Source organism: Somniosus microcephalus, chromosome 34 (genome assembly GCF_052327205.1).
Source record: "Somniosus microcephalus isolate GS21.2 chromosome 34, FLI_Smic_1.0, whole genome shotgun sequence".
Taxonomy (NCBI): Eukaryota; Metazoa; Chordata; class Chondrichthyes; order Squaliformes; family Somniosidae; genus Somniosus; species Somniosus microcephalus.
In genome coordinates this window covers 22138704-22154972 of record NC_141020.1, presented here as the reverse complement: position 1 = coordinate 22154972, position 16269 = coordinate 22138704, and the positions used below count along the sequence as shown (strand labels likewise).

The following is a 16269-nucleotide window of genomic DNA, read 5'->3' as shown; positions in this document are numbered from 1 at the left end:
GGTAACCAGGTTACTATAAAGAAATAGTTAACAGCAATGTTTCCTCAAAGTTGCACACGGCCACGCAGTAATCTGCAAACTCCCGTGTAAGCTGCTCAAGATTTTACACTGGAAATACCGAGAGAGGCTCCACGAAAAAACTTTTGGTTTTCAGAGCTTTTCGATTTTCGGAATTGCAGATAAGGGATAGTTGACCTGCATCTCCATTGTCTTCATTCGCACGTCCTCCCTATTCCCACCAGTCCGCAGATCTGTTAGTTGCTGACCTGAGCTAAGATGCCAATCGAAAAGATAAACAGATTTTTGAACGGTAAAGGAGTCAAGGGTTATGGGGAGCGGGCAGGGAAGTGGGGCGGAGGCCAAGATCGGATCAGCCATGATCTTATTGAATAGCGGAGCAGGCTCGAGGGGCTGAATGACCTACTCCTGCTCCTACGTCTTATGTTCTTATGTAAACGGCCTGTCTGTCCACTGCCAAATCCCCTAGCCCCCTGCCTCTCCCCTACGCTCCTGTGAAGCGCCTTGTGATGTTTTAACACGACAAAGGTGCACCATTAATGCAAGTTGTTGTTGTATCCAATCATTAGCAGCCTGAAGATGCTGGACTATGACTTTCCCCACTAGGTGTAACCAGCCACGGGCAGATGTTGGACTCAGTTCTTCTACACTTTGACCCGGATTTTGCAGTCAGCGTCGAACAAACGAATGTTCATTGCGTTCACACTTGCCCTCAGCCTATCTATGGACTTTTGCACTGGAACTTGTTGTGACTAGAAAGCCATTTAGGCACGGCGCTACCCCAACAGGGCATCTGGGACCTGTGTGAACAGGGCCAGCAACTATGTGTCTCCTTAACCAATCAGATTGATGAATCGTTCATGAGCAGCGGAGAGTCTGAACCAGGAAGTGTCAGGTCGAATAATGAATTCAATGTCAAATCAGGTGTAGAAAGTGAAATAAAGAGAGGGAAAGACTGATTGGATTAAGAGAGAGAGGAAAATAGAGACAGAAAGAAAAAGTTTTCAAAAATATTTTAATGTATTTATTTTTTTAAATGCCCAACAATAATTAAAATCTGAAGGAATGTGACTCCACACTTGTAAAGTTAGTTTTCAATGCCAGGGAGGTTGTTTGGCAATAATTAAGACTTATCTCGTCGTTAAGAGGGTACTTACACTGGACTGGCCAAGCCCTAACTTTTTCTGGCGAGTTTCATGTGTATATATCGGGTAAGTACAGCAGCTTCACACTGTTCCGTGTTTTCGATGCTGAGATATCGTTATCGCGCAGCTTCTGGAGGAGCCAGACATCTCGGACAGCAACTTCTGGATTTCCGCCTTTAACTGCGCATGTGCAGACGCCGCAATTTACTGTCCGATTTACTCGTTAATAACGGTGAGCGTGGACCGTTATTTTTAACCGCAAAACCCGTGCCAGTTTAAGTTCTTCTTGGGGATGAGACCGCTGGTGACCGAATCCATTCAGTTCGCTTTATTTAAGCTGGGGACACAAGACCTGGGTGAGTCCTTAGCCCAGCTCCGAGACCCAAATCTCAGAGATGGACCATTATACCATGTTATTTGTGGATACACGGTGTGAGGCCTGAGATGCAGAGGGGGAAAAATTCAGTATCGCCCCCTTTGGGGTGCCATTATCGGGCGTGCGCAAAGTTTAGCGCCTGGCGCTAATTCAAAAAAGGTGGTAGAGAAAAAGCGGGGAATTATAGACCGGTAAGCCTGACATCGGTAGTGGGGAAAATGCTGGAGTCTATTATAAAAGATGTAATAGCAGAGCACTTGGAAAGCAGTGACAGGATCGGACAAAGTCAACATGGATTTACAAAAGGTAAATCATGCTTGACTAATCTACTGGAATTTTTTGAGGATGTAACTGGTAAAATAGATAAGGGAGAACCAGTGGATGTGGTGTATTTGGACTTTCAGAAGGCTTTCGATAAGGTCCCACATAAGAGATTAGCGTGCAAAATTAAGGCACATGGGATTGGGGGCAAGGTATTGACTTGGATAGAGAACTGGTTGGCGGACAGAAAGCAAAGAGTTGGAATGAACGGGTCGTTTTCCGAGTGGCAGGCAGTGACTAGTGGGGTACCGCAAGGATCGGTCCTAGGACCCCAGCTGTTCACAATATATATTAATGATCTGGACGAGGGAATTGGATGTAATATCTCCAAATTTGCAGACGACACAAAGCTGGGTGGGAGGGTAAGCTGTGAGGAGGATGTCGTGAAACTCCAGTACGATTTGGACAGGTTGGGTGATTGGGCAGAAACATGACAAATGCACTATAATGTGGATAAATGTGAGGTTATCCACTTTGGTGGCAAAAACAGGAAGGCAGATTATTATTTGAATGGCAATAGATTGGGAGAAGGGGAAGTGCAAAGAGACCTGGGTGTTATTGTGCACCAGTCACTGAAGGTAAGCATGCAGGTGCAGCAGGCGGTTAAGAAGGCAAATGGTATGTTGGCCTTCGTAGCAAGAGGGTTCGAGTACAGGAACAAGGATGTATTGCTACAGTTGTACAGGGCCTTGGTGAGACCGCACCTTGAGTATTGTGTGCAGTTTTAGTCACCTTACCTGAGGAAGGACGTTCTTGCCATGGAGGGAGTGCAGCGAAGATTCACCAGGCTGATACCTGGGATGGCAGGAATGATGTATGAGGAGAGATTGTGTCGTCAGGACCCGACATGCATATGTAAAGAAGGACCCCACTGGCTTTGGGCGGGGTGGGGGGGGGCGGGGGTGGAGGGGGGGGTCCTTGCTGCCCGCGCAGTTGAGCAGGTTAAAATCGGGAAGTAACCCGGGCGATTTTAAGTGGCCACCCGCCCCGTGTTCTGCTGGACATGCAGGGTTAAAATCAGCCCCAGCCCTGGGAGTGAACATTTCTGGAGCAGCGACGTGGCTTGGAGTTAAAATCAGGCCTGGAGGAGAAAGGGTTTGACGCTCCTTTATTTTGTGTACAGGTAGGGAAAGACAGTGAAACCAAGCTTTAGATGTCCCAGTGTCACGGGCAAGTGACGCGACGGTGAATATGACTTACCTCGAGTTTTATAAATGTAAAAATCATAAATATTTCATGCCACTTTTCATTAAGCTTATGGCCCATTAGAGCTTCCCATGATTAAGTGAGAGAAGGTGAAGATCTCGACTTTGTGCAATTGTGTGAAATGCGTGATAGCCAGTCGGCGAGATCAATAGAAATACAAATCGAGAGAGATGTAAACTAACCGGGCTGCCAACTTGCTGTTATCTGTTTTACACTATCGCACAAAGCCAAGATCTATGCCAGAGAGAGAGAGAGAGATCGGAAGAGACAAAGGAGCAAAGACAGACACAAGATGCAGACAGAGACACAGAGGGAGACAGAGACAGACAAAGAGTGAAAGAGAGGGACAAAGAGATGCAAGAACACATAGGAAGATGGCTCAAGATAGAGACAGAGCGGCTGAGACGGAGAGCATCGGATAGAAAGAGGGAGAAACAAAGAGATAAAAAGAGCAACCTAGAAATTATTGGGTTTGATTTCCAATATGAGGAATGGAAGAAGTTCAGGCCCTTTTGAGACGTGGAAATTTGTAATCCCTCCAAAGCCCCTGTGTGTAGGCCCTTTAAGCAACGGGTTTGTATCTGGGAAGGGGCAGTGATGCAGGACAGCCCTTCCCCCTCATGGGACAGATCCAGCAACCAGCGAGGAAACAAAGTGATCCATTACACCCTCCCCCCCCCCCGCAAGAACAAACACTCGAATGATCAGATTTACATCAGCACCTGAGCACCGCTAACGAGCATCCATCAGCTGTCTGTCAGTGTTGGGCTTCTCAGTGGTGGGCCAGCCATTCACGCTTGTATTATGTGGGGTCTGCGTTCTTGATGGATGGTGGGAGATATGGAAACTGGGGCTCTCTGTCAATCACATCTCCAATTCAGAGCACCAGAATGGCTCGTAAGCAGCGGGAATTTTCACGGCAAATGAGCTGGCATTTATTATATAGTTTCTTACACTCCTAACTGTAGATGATATTACTAAATAGTTGCTTGTTCATTCAGTTTGATTTCATTGGCCTAGTTGTCTGACGTGTTGAAATTCAATGCCATATTTAAGTGTCTCCAAACCAAGGCCCAGGGGTGAGGTGAGAGTGACTGCCATTGACATTAGCTTCCAAGCCTTGCCAGTGACCCTGTCCCTAGTCCCAGGAACAGGGCAGCAGGCGCATGGGAACACCACCACCTCCAAGTTCCCCTCCATGTCACACGCCATCCTGATTTGGAAGTATATCGCCGATCCTTCATTGTCGCTGGGTCAAAATCCTGGAACTCCCTCCCTAACAGCACTGTGGGAGCACCTTCACCACACAGACTGCAGCGGTTCAAGAAGGCGGCTCAACACCACGTTCTCAAGGGCAATTAGGGATGGGCAATAAATGCTGGCCTTGCCAGCGACGCCCACATCCCAGGAACGAATGAAAAAAAATGGTCAACCAGCTGCAAGCGCATAGAATACTGAAGCGCTCATCTGCTGCTTGAGTAGCTCGGACCCCTTCGAGCAGGGGTTCCCAAACCTGGAGGGGGCACCGAGATTATCGGGTGGCGGTGCATTATGGGGCAATCTAGCAGGGGATGCTTGAAGCCCCTCCAATTTCTAGAGGAGGACATTGGACCTATCAGGGCTTCCTCTGCTGCATAGCAACCAACAGCAGCTCTGATAGGTCCAACATCTACCAACTCCCCCCTCCCCCCGACCACAGCATGCACATGCTCCCTACCCCGCTAGTCCCACGAGTTGGAGGTGCAGAGCTTCAGTGGCACCTCTTGCCTTCCTGCGGTCCAGTCCTGGCATTTATGAACTCCGCCTCCACTAGAAGCCAGAACCATAATGTACAATACAGAAGGAGGCCATTCAGCCCACAATTCCTGTGCCAGCTCACTGAAAGATCTATACACTTGGTCCCATTCCACTACCCGCTTAAAAGCTATTCTAGATTCTGCTTCTATCACTGTTTCTAATCGGGCATTTAACGCCTAACATCTCTGTATATCAACCTCAGGTAACCTCTTCCTTTATTTTTTTAGCTTAAACTTATGCCATTTAGTTACTGGCCCTTTAACCAGTGGAAATAGTCACTTGATCAAGACTAAGATCGATAGTTTTTTGTTCGGTAAGGATATCAAGGGATCACAGAAATCACAGAAATCACAGAAGCCCCACAGTGCAGATAGAGGCCATTTTGACCCATCGAGCCTGCACTGACACATATCCCACCCGATCCCTGTAACCCCTACACCAACACATATCCCGCCCTATCCCCATAACCCCACGTATTTAATCCCCCTAACACTAAGGGTCAATTTATCATAGCCAATCAACCTAACCCGCACATCTTTGGACTGTGGGAGGAAACCGGAGCACCCGGAGGAAACCCACGCAAACACGGGGAGAATGTGCAAACTCCACACAGACAGTCACCCGAGGCCGGATTCGACAGGAAAATGAATTTGAGGAAGGGATCAGCCATGATCTAAATAAAATGGCGGAACAGGCTCGCGGGCAATGTTCCCTCAAAATTGTCTTTGTTGCGCGCGACCTGTTTATTTCAATGCGCGGTCCCATCAAATTTCTGCGCATGTGCAGTATTTCAAAAGGAAAGGCTTGTGAGTGGCCTGGGCAGGGCCTTGCAGGTTACTGCACAGGTGCAGCTTCGAGGGAACATTTCTCAAGGGGCTGAATGGCATACTCCTGTTCCTATGTTCCTGATTTTGAACGCTCTATCAGATTTATCTATCATTGGGTAGATCGAGAGAAACTATTTCCTCTGGTGGTGGGGGGGGAGTCCAGAACAAGGGGGCATAACCTTAAAATTAGAGCCAGGCCGTTCCAGGGTGATGTCAGGAAGCACTTGAAAAGTACAAAACTGAGACCGATAGATTTTTGTTAGGCAATGGTGATGGAACCAAGGTGGACAGATGGAGTTAAGATACAGATCAGTAATGATCTAATGGACTGGAGGAACAGACTCGAGGGGCTGAGCGGCCTACATCCTAGCTTACCCATTACCGACGTAAGGTTAACTGGCCTAGAGTTACCTGGTTTATCTCTTTCTCCCATTTTGAACAGAGGAGTTACCCTGGCAACCCTCTAGTCCTCTGGCACAACTTCTGTATCCAAAGATGTTTGAAAGATTGTGAGCAGAGCCTCTCTGTCTTTACTCCATATCACAGGCTGCGTGTTAACAGGGCCTCGTGACTTACCCACCATTTTGTTTTCAGAATGACTCCCTTATCTATCGCTATCCTATCTAATTGCTCCATCTCCTCCTTTTGTACCCTTTCATTCTCACGGCCGCACTCTTTTGTGAAAACTGAGGCAAAGACCTAATTTTGTATCTCCCCCATTCCTTCCTCCTTCATGAGAGTCCTAGCTTTAATTCGCCACATGCTTTCCTTGTTGATGTTTTCCTTTTCATTTGCCTGTGAATTGCTTTACAATTTCCCTTTATGTTACCTGCCAGTCTTTCATTTAACCTGTTGTAATGTAGGAAACGTGGTAGCTAATTAGTGCACAGCAAGATCCCATAAAAAGCAATGTGCCAATGAACGCGGATAATCTGTTTTAGTGATGTTGGCTGAGGGGTAAATATTGGCCCAGGACACCAGGGGGGGGGGGGTGTGAGGAAACTCCCCTGCTCTTCTTTGAAATAGTGCCACGGGATCTTTTATGTCCACCTGAGAGAGCAGACGGGGCCCTGGTTTAACGTCTCATCCAAAAGATGGCACCTCCGACAGTGTATTCTTGAACTGTGGCTTGCCTGGCTACTTCTGAGGCCAGTTAAGAGTCAATCTCTTTGGTGTGTGACTGGATTCACATGTCGGCCCGACTAGGTTCTCTTCCCTAAAGGACGTGAGTGAACCACTTGGGTTGCTTATGACAATCCAACAGCTTCATGGTCACTGCGACTGATATATTGCCAGATTTATTGTTGAAGTCAAAGTGCCACGGTGGGATTCTGAACTCACCACTTTCTGGATTACTCCTCCTATTACGTAACCACTATAACACCCAGGGCCATTCACACTTCATCCAGAGCCATCCTTTGTTCCTTGAATCTCTCTCAATGTCTCTCAATGTCTCGTCACCTCTCCTGCTTTCTATCCTGTCACTGACCCTCCCTTTTGTCCTCTCATTCCCTCCCCCTTTTCCCAGCCCCCACTTGCTTTAAAATCTATTCCCTTTTCCTGCTTTATTTCCAGTTCTGACGAAAGGTCATCGACCTGAGACGTTGACTCTATTTCTCTCTCCACAGATGCTGCCCTGGCCTGCTGAGTTTTCCCAGCGTTTTCTGTTGTTATTTCGGATTTCCAGCATCCGCAGTATTTTGCGATCATACTACTGTAATGATCAATAACATGTCATTCTATAGTGGACACTAGGTGGAGCCGTGGAGCTGTGTAGAGCTGTATATAGCTGGATGTATAAGACTACACTACCCAGCTGTATGTATATTAAGACTACATTACCCATGAGGCACTAGGCTACCCACAAGGCAACAGTCAAGATGGATGCCTCTACAGATACAGTACCTAGTGCACATGTGCTCAATAAAGTAACTAGCAAAAGCTAACTGTGTTCATAATAAGAATGTCTATTTATTAATGAACATAAGAACTACCACACCCAATGGCTTGTGAAGTTTGTTTGCTCTTTACTCCTTCACTCTTTAACACCCCACACTAACATAATTAACTCCCCCCACCCCCCAGGCAGGAACTCTGTAGGGTAGAGATTACTGTCGGCGATGCTCTAGAATGGAAAAATAAGATTAAATTCCTCTCTCCACCATTTTAACATGGATTGTGGGAACGAGAAAGAAAGAAAGATTTTATACAGCGCCTTTTATGACCTCAGGACATCCCAGAGTGCTTTACAGCCAATGAAGTACTTTCAAAGTGTAGTCACTGTTGTAATGTGGGAAACGCTGCAGCCAATTTGCACACAGCAAGCTCCCACAAGCAACAATGTGATAATGACCAGATCATCTGTTTTTTTTTCCCAGTGATGTTGATTGAGGGATAAATATTGTCTGGGACACTGGGGAGAACTCCCCTGCTCGTCTTCAAAATAGTGCCATGGGATCTTTTGCACCCACTTGAGAGGGCAGACTGGGGTGTGGTTTTAATCGTAGAGCAAGTTATTATCTTAATGGCAAGAAACTGGAAAGTACTGAAGTACAAAGGGATCTGGGGGTCCTGGTGCACGAAACTCAAAAGGTTAGTATGCAGGTGCAGCAAGTGATTAAGAAGGCCAATGGATTGTTGGCTTTCATTGCTAGGGGGCTAGAATATAAAAATATTCTTCAGTTGCTTCAGTTGTACAAGGTATTGGTGAGACCGCACCTGGAATACTGCATACAGTTTTGGACTCCATACTTAAGAAAAGACATACTTGCTCTCGAGTCAGTACAAAGAAGGTTCACTCGGTTAATCCCGGGGATGAGGGGATGGACATATGAGGAGAGGTTGAGTAGATTGGGACTCTACTCATTGGAGTTCAGAAGAATGAGAGGCGATCTTATTGAAACATATAAGATTGTGAAGGGGTTGGATCGGGTGGATGCGGGGAGGATGTTCCCAATGATGGGTGAAACTAGAACTAGGGGCCATAGTCTTAGAATAAGGGGCTGCTCTTTCAAAACTGAGATGAGGAGGAACTACTTCACTCAGAGGGTGGTAGGTCCATGGAATATGCTGCCCCAAAAAGCTGTAGAAGCTACATCATTACATAAATTTAAAACAGAAATAGACAGTTTCCTAGAAGTAAAGGGAATTAAGGGTTACGGGGAGTGGGCAGGAATTTGGACATGAGTCTAGGTTCGGATCGGACATGGCCCTGTGGGTAGCGGAGCGGGCCCAGGGGCCGTGTAGCCTGATCCTGCTGCTATTTCGTGTGTCTAATTCTGTTAGATTCAGGAGATGGTTCTGTGATAGTGGATTGGCGGTTAGGATCAGATCAGCCATGATCTTATTGAATGGCGGAGCAGGCTCGAGGGGCCGATTGGCCTACTCCTGCTCCTGTTTCTTATGTTTGACAGCACTTCCTCACTATTGCACTGGGAGCGTCAGCCTAGATCTTTCACAGAATCACAGAATCACAGAAACCCCACAGTGCAGATAGAGGCCATTTCGGCCCATCGAGCCTGCACCGACACATATCCCACCCGATCCCCGTAACCCCTACATCAACACATATCCCACCCTATCCCCGTAACCCCACGTATTTAATCCCCCTAACACTAAGGGTCAATTTATCATAGCCAATCAACCTAACCCGCACAACTTTGGACTGTGGGAGGAAACCGGAGCACCCGGAGGAAACCCACGCAAACACGGGGAGAATGTGCAAACTCCACACAGACAGTCACCCGAGGCCGGATTCGAACCCGGGTCCCTGGCGCTGTGAGGCAACAGTGCTAACCACTATGCCACCATGCTCAAGTTTCACGGAGCAGGGCTTGAACCTACAACCTCCTGACTCAGTGAGGCGAGAGTGCTGCCCACTGAGCCACAGCTGACTCTTGAGCTCCTCGCTTATAATGGTGGAGAGGGGAATTTGGTGGGAGTCTGGCAGGAGTTCCCGCAGTGGCACCACCGCTGGCAATGTCTCCCCTGACACCAGACAGGGGGCAATGTCTCCCCTGACTCCAGACAGGGCTCGCTAAGAAACAAGAAAAAAGAAAGGTGAATTTTTGAACTTGGATAAACTGCAGGCCGAGATTAATTGATCTCCGAATCCACTTCACCTAGGACTGGAATAGTGCTCTGATTTCCCCATCATCAATTCAAGCTGATCTTATTTCATGTGAGCTCGATGCCTCTACAGAGACTTAAACATTCTTCCTCAGTCTATCAGTCAGTGGCAGAGTGAGGAAAGGGCAAAGCTTTATTCATTGCCTTATTGATCTGTTCCAGGCCCTTGCATGAAGTTTCAATTAATTTGCTTGCTCTGTGTATCATGCACAATAATTAATGATTAATCCTGATAATTCTCGGGTCAGGAAGTCAATTTATTCCTAGTCCTGTTTAATGCATTGTTTGGCAAATTGATGATATAGTGGGAGCAATAAACTTGAACTGTAGTAAAGCATTATTTATGAAGACCCTTTGATGATTGATTAACTAATTCATCTTTTTTTTTGCTGTGACAGATCCTCATTGACACGTCTCTCCTTATTTTCCCCTTTTTTCTTGAATGATATGATCTCTCAGGATATTTAGCTCTAATTTTGTTTCGCTAATCTGTATGGGAACATCTGTGGAAAGTTGTCTTTGGCCGCTGGACCCAAGTACAATACAGCGAAGTATCTAATCAACAGCTTCAAAGAATTTGCAGATGCAAACACCAGTCGGCCTTGCTGTCCCGTGAAGAATGTTTCTCACTGCCCCTGGTGGCCGAGTGGGTGAACACTTAGGGGTGAAATGGATATACGCAAAACGGGTTCATAGCGAATCCGCAGCCTCTTTTACACCACGCCTGATTTTTCTCTTCCACTGAACTCCTTAAAGAAACTAAATCCCATCTCCTCACTCATTTTTATATCCCATCTCCGTCCAGCTCCCCATTCTGTTGGTATATCCTATTCTTAATCCCTCCCTTCACTGTTTTAACATCCAATACAGGTTAACAAAGCAGTAATGTTCTTATGATAGACAGATATTTGAGCTACAGGGGAGTCGAGGGTTATGGGGAGCGAGCAGGGAAGTGGAGTTGAGGTCAAGATCAGATCAGCCATGGTCTGATTGAATGGCGGAGCAGGCTCGAGGGGCCGAATGGCCCACTCCTGCTCCTATTTCTTATGTTCTTATGTTCTTAACATAACATATGGGATCCTGGGCTTTCTAAATAGAGGCATAGAGTACAAAAGCCAGGAATTTATGTTAACCCTCTATAAAAAAACACTGGTTCAGCCTAGCTGGAGTAGTGTGTCCAATTCAGGGCACCACACTTTAGGAAGGATGTGAAGGCTTTGGAGAGGGTGCAGAAGAGGTTTTCTAGAATGGTTCCAGGGATGAGGGATTACGGTTACGTGGATAGAAGCTGAGGTTGTTCTCTGTGGAGCAGAGACAGCTAAGAGGAGATTTGATCGAGGTGTTTAAAATCATGAAGGATTGAGATAGAAATAAAGAGAAACTGTTTCCAATGGCTTGAGGGTCGATAACCAGAGGGCCCAGATTTACGGTGTTTGGCAAAAGAACCAGAGGCGACATGAGGAAAAACCTTTTTACACAACGAGTGGTTAGGATTTGGAATGCGCTGCCTGATAGGGCGGTGGACACAGATTCAATAGTAGACTTCTAAAGGGAATTGGATAAATACTTGAAGGAGAAAAAATTGCAGCGATCTGGGGAAAGAGCCGGGGAGTGGGACTGACTGAATTGCTCTTCGAAAGAGCCGGCGCAGACTCGATGGGCCGAATGGCCTCCTTCTGTGCTGTATTATTCTATGATTCTGTGATTCTATGATTCGTTATCCATCTCCTCACTCAGTTTTTCTATCCTATTCTCTATCTTGCATTTCTTGCCCATCCTTAGTTGCCCTGAGAATGTGGTGGTGTGCCTTCTTGAACCATTGGTAGCAGTTTGATATGAGTGAGTGGTTGAGTAGGCCACTGCAGAGTCACTGGAGTCACGTATATTCCGGACCGGGTAAGGACAGCATGTTACATCGGAACAGGAGGAGGCCATTCAGCCCCTCGAGCCTGTCCCACCATTCAGTTAGATCATGGCTGAACTGTATCTTAATTAACTCCATCTACCCGCCTTGGTTCTGTAACTCTTAATACTCTTGCCTCACAAAAACCTATCATTCTCAGTTTTGACATTTTCAATTGACCCCCAGCCTCAACATCCTTTTGTGGGAGAGGGTTCTAGATTTCCACCACCCTTTGTGTGGAGAAGTGCTTCCTGACATCACCCCTGAACGGCCTGGCTCTAATTTTAAGGTTACGCCCCCTTGTCCTGGACTCCCCCTAATGTTACCTTCCCTAAAGGATATTAGTGAACCAATTGGGTTTTGTTTCTCATTCTCTGCCTCATCTCCTCTATTCTATTGACATCTTACCTCTCCTTTCACTCATTCTCATTCTTTCACTCTTGTTTCTCTTCCTGATTTTTTCCTTTCTCTTTCACTCTCCTGCTTTCTGTCTCTTCCTTTATCCTTCTAGCTCTCTTTCTCACACTTTTTCTCTCACTCTAATTGTTTCTCCTTTTTCTTTCTTTACCTTTCATTCTTCCTTTTCCCCTCTAATTCCCGATTCCTTTTTTCACTCAATTTCCCTCTCTTTTTTCTTTCTTTCTTCCTCCTTTCCTCTTCCTTTTACTTTCTTCTCTCTCACTTTTTCTCTGATTCTTTGTCCTTCTCTCGTTCTTTCTCATTTTCTCAAACTTTCACATTCCTTTTCTCTCCCCCTCCTGCCTTCTTTTTCACTTTCTTTTACTACTCTTTCTCTCACTGTTGCTTGCTATTTCCCAGTCATACTTTATTTCTTCGGCTTCTTTTTACTTCTCCCCTTCCTTCTGTCTCCCCATTCTTTCTCTCCCTCTGCCTTCTTTCTCATTCTTCCTCTCTTTGTCCTTTCTTTCTTTCTCTTTCTTCCTCTCTTCCTCTTTTGTCCACCATCTCTTTCTCCTCATTCTTTCTCTTGCCCCCTCCCTCTTTCTCTTTTTCTTCCTCGTCGTCTTCCTCCCTCCCTCTTTTTCACTTTCTTTTTCTCTCCCTCCCTTTCTTTCCCCTTTTCCAATGTTTTTTTTCTCTCTCTCTCCCTTTCCTCCTTCCCTTTCTCTTTTCCTCTCTTGCTATGCCTCTTGCCCTCCACATATCCCTATATTAGACAAAGCTTACGTGTTATTAGTAGAATGACTTCTGGTGCTGAACGGTTAACCCCATCACAATGGTTTAGTATTTTTGTACAAAGATCTGATGTTCACCATGGTTTTCAGACACACTATGATGGATCGACAAAGGCTTTTGATCAGCTTCATTCAGGAAGAGTGGGAAATGGAGAGTGTTTACTTAACCCGCTAATGCGATGCATTTAATGTGCAGCCGGCCTGCCTGACAACAGCTGATTAATGTACTCATCCCTTTATCTAAACCCGGTGCCGTGCTGCGCTCTGGAGATAAAAAGTACCCCATAAATCTTTGTAATAGGAGCAGTCAAAAAACTCACCAATCAGGGAGGAGATCTGCGGACGTCACCCCCCGATATTTTCCACTGGAAGGAGGGGGTGGGCTGCTTTCCTTACTCTTGTATTTTTTATTTAAAGTCACCCAGGACAGCTGAGGCCTAGTCATATAGGGAGCAAGGGCTGGCTGGCTAAGGCCTAGTCATATAGAAATCACAGTTGCTTGGCAGTGATCTGCAACATGGGACAAGAGATACATAGAAATGACAACATGGAAACAAGCAGTTCGAGCCCACCTGTCCGCGCTGACTTTTACCATCCACACAAGCAATGGTCCTAATCCTATGAGCTCGCTGGGTTAGCAACATAGGAACAGGAGGAGGCCATTCAGCCCTTGGGGCCTGTTCTGCCATTCAATTAGATCTTGGCTGATCTGTACCTCACCTCCGTTTATCCGCCTTAGCTCCATATCCCTTGGTATCCTACGTAAACTTGAGGTCATCCAAAACTCGGCTGCCCATGCCCTAGCTCGCACCAAGTCCCGTTCACCCATCACCCCCTGTGCTCGCTGACCTACATTAAGGTTCGGCAACGCCTTGATTTCAAAATTCTCATCCTTGTTTTCAAATCCCTCCATGGCCTCGCCCCTCCCGATCTTGGTAATCTCCTTCAGCCCCACAACCCCCGAGATGTCTGCGTTCCTCTAACTCTGCCCTCTTGAGCATCCCTGATAATAATCGCTCAACCATTGGCGGCCGTGCCTTCAGCTGCCTGGGCCCTAAGCTCTGGAATTCCCTGCCTAAACCTCTCCGTCTCTCTACCTCTATTTCCTCCTTTAAGACGCTCTTAAAACCTACCTCTTTGACCAAGGTCACCTGCCCTAATTTCTCCTTATGTGGCTCCGTGTCAAATTTTTTGTCTTATAATACTCTCGTGAAGCACCTTGGGATGTTTTACTATGTTAAGGGCGCTATATAAATACAGGTTGTTGTGGCTGTTGTTACCCTTACCTAACAAAACTGTTTCAATCTCCAATGCTGGTTAAGGGATAAATATTGGCCAGGACACCGGGGAGAACGCCCCTGCTCCAATTGACTGCCAGCATCGACAGCCTCTTGTGGCAGCGAGTTCCAGATTATTCCGACCCTTTGTGTGAAAAAATGCTTCCTGATTTCACTCCAAGATGACCTGGCTCTAATTTTAAGGTTACGCCCCCTTGTTCTGGATTCCCCACCAGAGGAAATAGTTTCTCTCTATCTATCCCATCAACTCCCTTTATCATCTTAAACACCTCGATTAGATCAAAAGAAAGACTTGCATTTCTATAGCGCCTTTCACAACCACCGGACGTCTCAAAGCGCTTCACAGCCAATGAAGTACTGTCTGGAGTGTAGTCACTGTTGTAATGTGGGAAACACGGCAGCCAATTTGTGCACAGCAAGCTCCCACAGACAGCAATGTGAAAATGACCAGATAATCTGTTTTTTTTGATTGAGTGATAAATATTGGCCAGGACACCAGGGATAACTCCCCCTGCTCTTCCTCAAAATAGTATCATGGGATCTTTCACGTCCACCTGAGAGAGCAGACAGGGCCTCGGTTTAACGTCTCATCTGAAAGACGGCACCTCTGACAGTGCAGCACTCCCTCAGCACTCCACTGGAGTGTCAGCCTAGATTTTTGTGCTTAAGACCCTGGAGTGGGACTTGAACCCACAACCTTCTGACTCAAAGGCGAGTGAACTACCCACTGAGCCACAGCTGGCACTCGCACTCACCCCTCTCACTCATCCCTCACTCCTCCCTCACTCATCCCTCACTCTCCTAAGCTCAAGGGAATACAAACCAAGTTGATACAATCTGTTATCATAATTTAACCCTTTAAACCCTGGTGAATCTGCACTACACCCCCTCCAAGGGCAATCTGTCCTTCCTGAGGTGCGGGGCCCAGAACTGAACCCAGTGCTCCAGATGGGGTCTAACCAGAGCTTTATATAACTGTAACATAACTTCTTCCCCTTTGTATTCCAGCCCTCTTGAGATATGTTACCATGTCCCTTGACATGAATCAGTCATTCATGAAAGAAAGACTTATGAAATAATACTGAGCAGCCTGCGGGTGGCGCTGTCCAGGGAGAGTATAAATACTCGGGCACGGGCCCAGCGTGCGCAGGACATTCTTAACAGGAACTAGTGAAGGACACAACTAGACCTCCATGTTGTAAAACAGTTCATTAAAGCTTTGTTTAACGCTTAGACCAAGGGCCTAGTAGTTTTCTTACGTCATCCCTTTATTCCCCTTTCCTTCAAACACCTATTCTTAAATGTTGACAAGGTCGCTGCTTTAATTACTTACTCTGGTAGTACATTGGGTAGACGGAGAAGATTCCATGCCGCTATTTCGAAGAAGAGCAGGGGCGTTCTCCCCGGTGTCCTGGCCAATATTTATCCCTTAACCAACAGACGAAAGAAACAGATCATCTGCTCATTATTACGTTGCCATCTGTGGGAGCTTGCTGTGCACAAATTGGCTGCCGTGTTCCCTACAGTAAAGCAGTGCCCACACTTCCAAAGTCCTTCATTGGCTGTAAAACACACTGGGATGTCCTGAGATCGGAAAGGGACTGTCGTTCTTTATTTTCTTTCAGGAGGAAGAAAGCATTCAGTGCTCGGTAAAACATTGGCCTGGATTCTCCTGCATTATTCCCTTTATATCCCAGTTTTTTGAATTCGCGATGAACGTACAATAATTGAAGATTATAACACCATTCTATCCGGACTATAATGGATTGGGAAAATCACTGATACAGATTGTACACTTGTATTTTACGCTTGTTATTAAAAGGAGAACATTTGCAGGGCTATGGGGAAAGAGCGGGGCAGGGTAGGACTAACTGCATTGCTCTTTCAAAGAGCCGGCACAGGCACGATGGGCCGAATGGCCTCCTGTGCTGTATGTTTTTATGTTTCGATGTGACATAGACTGGTGATATAATAAGTGAAGGCAGTGATAGGCCCCATGTCTGCCGCTGCTGGGATATTAAAAGTTCTGTTTTTCCCAGTGAGTAGCTGTGGGT

The 16269-nt window shown here is 46.4% G+C and overlaps 1 long non-coding RNA gene across 1 annotated transcript in view; it reads right to left on the bottom strand.

The window, feature by feature from the left end:
• Nucleotides 1-16269, bottom strand: part of LOC147096873 (uncharacterized) — a 29208-nt gene that overhangs the window by 12634 nt on the left and 305 nt on the right. Inside the window, exons 1-2 of the long non-coding RNA XR_015074566.1 lie at nt 15549-16269; nt 13238-13427 (exon numbers count right to left, since the gene is read on the bottom strand). The exon at nt 15549-16269 is cut by the window's right edge and continues 305 nt beyond it. This is a non-coding gene — a long non-coding RNA (uncharacterized LOC147096873). The remainder of the gene's footprint in view (nt 1-13237; nt 13428-15548) is intronic.